Source organism: Octopus sinensis, linkage group LG28 (assembly GCF_006345805.1).
Source record: "Octopus sinensis linkage group LG28, ASM634580v1, whole genome shotgun sequence".
Taxonomy (NCBI): domain Eukaryota; kingdom Metazoa; phylum Mollusca; class Cephalopoda; order Octopoda; family Octopodidae; genus Octopus; species Octopus sinensis.
The window spans coordinates 907,098-913,865 of record NC_043024.1 but is presented as its reverse complement, the minus strand read 5'-3'; positions in this window follow the sequence as shown (position 1 = coordinate 913,865).

The window sequence follows — 6,768 nt, the reverse complement described above, 5'->3', positions numbered from 1 at the left end:
GTATGTTTTTGTATTTATATATATGTATATGTATGTGTATATATATGTGTATATGTATATGTATGTGTATATATATGTGTATATGCATATGTATGTGTATATGCATATATATATATGTATGTATATATGTATGTATGTATGTCTATATATGTGTGTGTATGTATATGTAATCATACATACACACTCATACATACAGGTTTGTTGTATGTTGTGTTGAGAGACCATAGTTTCAATCACAGAAATACACATACTTGTCTATGAGTGTGCACACATCTATATACATATATATATATATATATGTATGTGTGTGTGTGTGTATTTATTTTGCTTTGCCTTTGGAAACTGATTTGGCCCCTGCTGACATAATTCCTTCTTCATTGCAAGAGGGAGGATGACAATACTTATTTAATTTCTCCTCTTCCTCCCCCCAATCAATACTTACCAAGTGCTAACATCTGTCTGTCTGTCTGTCTTTGTTTTTGTCAAATTATTGTAATTCTCTTGTAATCTCTTATGATTCCTTTTGGCGTTAACGCTGCTTCTGTTGCTATTCTTTCTTCAATAATCCCACTGACCATTAGCAACACCAGTGCCTGAATAGACATTGATACTCTCTGCATATTATCATTGACAGGAGATTTGGCTGTTATGTCTTGACTGGAGGTCTATCACTGACAACGCCAAAACCGGGCAGAATCACTTGATCAGGCAGTTCTGCCAGCCATAGCAGATGGTTCTCCTCTGTCAATATAAATAGGAGTCCAGATGAGAAGTTCCCTCGAGATAAATAATGCAGTATTCTGGGTTCTAACACAACACTCAAGTTATGTTGGTGATAAAGGTTTCTTTTGGTGTTAGTTCTGCTCCTCTCACTATAAATTATTGGATATTTTTCCAGCATCATATATACACACACATATACATACATGATGGTGTATGCTTGAATATAAGATAGCTTAGAGTATAGGGTTCCACTCTATTTTCTCCAGTATATTTTGTCAAATTATCCCAGGATTGTTTTTGTAACTCCTCAATGATATAAAAAAAGAAACGATTTGTTATTTGAAACTTTCCAAAAGTATGAAATATCAGATTTTTGTTTTTTTCTAGGGGTTCAGTTTTCATGTAAAGAAAACCTTACCTGATATTCAAGCATGTTGAAGTATAGACATTTGAAAGGAGGCAAGCTGGTAGAATGGTTTGGGCAAAATGCTTAGGCAGCATTTCGTCCATCTTTACATTCTGAGTTCAAATCCCGCCAGGGTCAACTTGGTCTTTTTTTTTTTTTTTTTTTCCTTTCAAAGTTCACATCCCCCATCACTGGGGTCAATAATGTAAGTGACTGACCCCATCCCTCGAAATTTCTGGCTTTGTGTCAAAATTTGAAACCAATATTGTGCCCCATGTGTGTTTTTGTGTTCAGTGTCTGAATGTGTGTTGTTGCTGTTTTTTTTTGTTTTTTTATTGCTGTCCCATGACCATCCCACGTAACGAATTTGTTATTAAGGTGGTGAGCGGGTGAAATTATTAGCATGCTGGACAAAATGTTGGGTGCCATTTCTTCTGGCCCTTTATGTTCTGAGTTCAGATACCGCCAAGGCCAACTTTACCTTTCATCCTTTTGGGTTCGATAAAATTAAGTACCGGTCACATACTGGGGTTGATGTAATCGACTACCCTGCTCCCTCTGTTGCTGGCCTTGTGCCAAAATGTGGAACCATTATTATAAGGCCAGTAGAGGGAGTAGGAGTGATATAGGACAGACTAAATCCCTTTGGGTATTTTGGTTACGTTCCTTTCTATTGTGAGTTCAAATCCTGCTGAGGTCAACTTTGCCTTTTTATTCTTTCTGGTGTCAATAAAGTAAATACCAGTCACGTATAGGGAGTCAATTTAATTGATTGTTCCTCTCCCCACATTATTCCTTGTGCCTATGTAAAAAAAGAAAATTCTTATCATAACTAAGGGAAGCGGTGGAGCGACGGAGCTGCTGGTGCCAAACACAATGTTTTTATTTAGTTCTCTTCTTTTACTTTCTGGTTTCAAATCCTGCTGGGTTCGACTTGGCTATTCATTGCTCCAGAGTTGATAAAATTAACCTTTAGCATACTGAAGGCGAGTCATGTCGCTGTATGAGTTCTCTCCCCTGTAGCTGCAGGTGCATTGTGTCACTACCGAAAGGGGAGAAAACTTGTACAGCAACATGCTGCACCTACAGTGTGCTTAAGGTTAGAGGCATGTTCCATTATTACCGAGTTTAATCAATTGATAATACACTTTCTCTGTGGCTTTGTGCCAGTGTTATGCAAATGACCATTAAAATTATTATTATTATTATTATTATTACGATATCTATTAAAGGTGGTGGAGTGACAGAAACAAGTGTATCAAACAAAATGCTTTGCTGGTTATCATTGCATTCCTTTATATTCTGAGTTCAATTCCCACTGATGCCGTTTTTTTTTTTTTTTTTTTTTTATCCTTTCCTATAAATGTATCAAAAAGGAAGCTGCTGATATTTTTTTTCTTTTCTTTTCTTTTCTTTTCTTTTTTTTTTTTATTGCTGCTGTTGTTTTGTTTGAACACTTCTGACCTCAACACTGCCCCCCCCCCATATCAGGCTCGATGTAATTTTCTTTCTTTCTTTCTTTTTTTTTGTTTCTTCCCCTTGACCCCCCTATTCTTCTTGCTCCCCATCTTTCCCCCCCTACTCTCTTTCTTCCTTCCTGCCCTACTTTCTACAAGTTTATGGAACAATTTGGTACTGATTTCTCTACCACTACCCCCCACTCCTGACAAGACCCTGATGATAATCTATAACAGATCAAATGAAGAGTCCAAAGAGAGAAAGAGAATAAAACTGTATCAAGGATTTAAATAATTGAAGCAAAAATGAATCTTTTAAAAAAAACAACTGTATATTAAAATTTAAATAAAAAGTTTTCAAAAATAACAATTTCTTGGTGGGGTTCTGTTTTTTTTGTTGTTGTTGTTGTTGTATCTTTTATCTTTTACTTGTTTCAGTCGTTAGACTGTGGCCATCCTGGGGCACTACTTTGAAGAATGTTAGTCAGATGGATCAACTCTAGTACATTTTTTAAAGCCTGGTACCTATTCTATCAGTCTCTTTTGCCTAACTGCTAAGTTGTGGGGTTGTAAATATACCAACACTGGTTTGATAGTGGTAATGAGGAACGGAGACACAAAGACACACATTTAATGATGGGCGTCTTTCAGTTTCTGTCTACCAAATCCATTCACAAGGCTTTGGTTGGCCTAAGGTGCCATGCAGTGGGACTGAACCTGGACCCTTGTGGATGAGAAGCAAACTTCTTACCACTGAGCTATGACTGCACCCATAACAAAATTACTCATTAAAATCTTAATTGTTTTAAAAATTAATTGAAATCAAAGTAATGGATGCGGACAGCTGTGTGAAGAAGTTCCGATCTCTACCAGTGCAAGGAAGCTGTGGATGAGGGAGACCCAGGAAGACATGGGGTGAGGTGGTGAAGCATGATCTTCAAGTGTTGGGCTTCGTGGAAACAATGACTGGTAACCAAGATATTTGGCAATATTCCATGTTTGTGCAGACCCCTCAAAGTGAAATCATAGTTGGGGCTGTTGTTGGTGTCATGTACCAGTTGCCTGCAAAAAGCACCTTTTGAGCATTGGGCCCCACGGAGGCAATGTGGCTAATGCTGGTGTCACAGAACTTAGCAACCATGCCAGTGGTACGTAGTTTCTCAACTTGGAAAGACTCCCTGGCCTCTGAGCTATCGATGTGATGGTCACTCCCATCGGTTTTAATATATAAATGTTTGAAGGACTTCAAGAGAGTGAAAGAAAGAAAGAAGAGAAGAAACAGTAAGAAGCTGCATTCTGTTTGTGATGAATGCATGTAATTTGAGTCCAGGAATGGATTTTGCTATGAAGTCGCAATGAGGACAATGAAGATTTTACTTGTGTCTGTTGATTGTAGAATATGGTTCTTCTATTGTTTGGATGCATCATGAGACATTTTACACCACACAGATCAATCTAGGCAATGACTTAGTTAGTTAGTTAATTTTGGCTCAAAAGCAAAAAGCAAGGCCATGTAGGGGGACATGGAGTTATTACAGGGTGGTGTTCATGTAAAGAGTTCAGGCCACTTGAGGTCAAGGGAGACTTTGAACAAAGCGGTCGTCGGCATCTTCACCATCTCGTCAGGCAGCTTGTTCCACGGATCTTTTCCAAGATGTCAGGTTAAGCTGTAGAGATTTTAGGGATTGCTTCAACTTATCCTTATACCCAAGGAGAGGTCTTCCATTGTCACGATGTCCCTCCACTTGTTGGCCATACAGAAGAATTTTCAGAATGCAGCCATTTTTCATTAAAGCACCATCTCCTACCCATCCACACTGAATTCTCATCAGCGTGATTTGGATCCTGGAGATATCACGTTTTTCTAAGATTATGGCATTGGTTATACACCCCATTGAATAACGTTACACCAAAGACCCTTCAAATTGGTAAAATGGCATAAAATCAGTTGAACAAATTAAGGGCTGATCTAGAGAATGACAGACACAAAAAAAATATTCATATAATAAAATCAGCTTTCAAAAAGAGAGGCTTGGCTGTTGTGTCTAGCATGTTGAGCGACCACATAGAGGCTCCCTAATCGGCTTATGCTGGTCGTGACACTGTTTAACCCAAGGCTTATCTGTGTATTTCGACTCTCTCTCTCTCTCTCCCTCTCTCTCTCTCTCTCTCTCTCTCTCGTCTATTTGCCTGTCAATCTATTTATTTAGCTTTCTGTGTTTATCTGAACGCCTGTCTCTCTGCTGTCTATGGCCCATCTCTATCTATCTATCTATCTCTATTTATTTATCTATCTATCTATCTATCTATCTCTATCTATTTATCTATCTATCTATCTATCTCTCTATCCATCTATCTATCTATCTATCTATCTGTTTGTCTATCTATCTATCTCTCTATCCATCTATCTTTCTATCTATCTATCTCTTTATCCGTCTATCTATCTATCTATCTATCTATTTGTCTATCTATCTGTCTGTCTGTCTATTTGTATGTGTTTCTCTCTCTTCCTCCCTCTCTCCCTTTTCTCTGCATCTGTTTACCTAGATACCTATCAATATATTTTCGATCGATCACACATCTATCAATACTTACTCCCCCCCCCCAACTCCAGTTTCCATTCACATTTACACGTGGCCAGCAGATGTGTCAGCCGTTCACACGGCGATCACTTCTCTCTACTACTACTAATACTTCATCACCATCATCATCATCATCATCATCTACAGCTACGACATCGAGTTAACAAGGAAGCCTTTACGAGGTCACTCGAGTAGCTAGAAATAGCAGCTAACTCTCCCTCAAATCATCCACGCCCACATTAAGTAATGCAAGTCCTGCTTTCACTACATATCGGGGGAAAAACAAAATAGATAAATGCAGGGTGTCCACGGCTGGAATGTCTTTGATCATAGGTGTGTGTCGATCAGGGCTGACCTAGGGCTGAACACCACCACCACCGACGACATCTCGGTTCTCGCTTCTGTCGCTTCGACTCCATTTCACTGTAGCAGTCGAAACAGCTTGTTCCAGCGATCACCACAACAACGCCGACGCCGTTCACCTCCGACTCGACTTCGGTTAATTCCGTTTAATGCATGCACTCAATGTCGGAGCCAGTGACCGAGCCGGCACAACCAACGCATAGCAGCCGAATCTTGTTTGCTGTGCTGTTTTGCTTACTTATTGAAGGACTCTCCTAATTACCATCACAATTAAAACACAAAATAAATCGGATAATTAAATATTGTTTATTGTATATTAGTTATTAGCTAAGGCGGCGAGCTGGCAGAACCGTTAGCACGCCGGGCGAAAGGCTTAGCGGTATTTCGTCTGCCGCTACGTTCTGAGTTCAAATTCCGCCGAGGTCGACTTTGCCTTTCATCATTTCGGGGGTCGATAAATTAAGTACCAGTTACGCACTGGGGTCGATGTAATCGACTTAATACCTATGTCTGTCCTTGTTTGTTCCCTCTGTGTTTAGCCCCTTGTGGGTAATAAAGAAATAGAAATAGGTATTTCGTCTGCCGCTACGTTCTGAGTTCAAATTCCGCCGAGGTCGACTTTGCCTTTCATCCTTTCGGGGTCGATTAAATAAGTACCAGTTACGCACTGGGGTCGAAGAGCTTTGTCAACACACTCCACAGCAGCCGATTTTGCTGTCTAAGCGCAATCACAAGAAGAAAAGAAAAACTCTCCACATAGTGTCTTCCTCTACTAGAAATAGCAGTTAAATCTTCCTCGAATCCTATACTACCGTCTTATAAAAATGGAAAGAACACTTGATAATGTAGTCGGCTCCAGAAAGTTCTTTAACATCAGGTTACTTTGTCAAATACAATTCTTGTGTATTCACGTTGTTTTGAATTGATCGTGGCTTATTCCACAGGTTTGAGACTTCGATGAAAGGATTGTTTGTTTTGAACATGTCATTATAGGATGGGTGTAAGAGATCGGATTTGTCTGGTTTGAACTATTTGAGGTGGAGAAATAGCGAGCTTGTGGTGTCCTTAAGGTGGAATACCTCTCATACACGAGCAGAAGTAGTGGGGGAGCACCATAGCCATGTGTTGAGAGGGATTCTTTGGGGTTTGAATAATTCACCTCTGGAAACATGGGTGTTTCGTTCATCATCCTTAACCAATCCTTATTCAGGGACCTTTTGAGCGGGATGGGTTACTC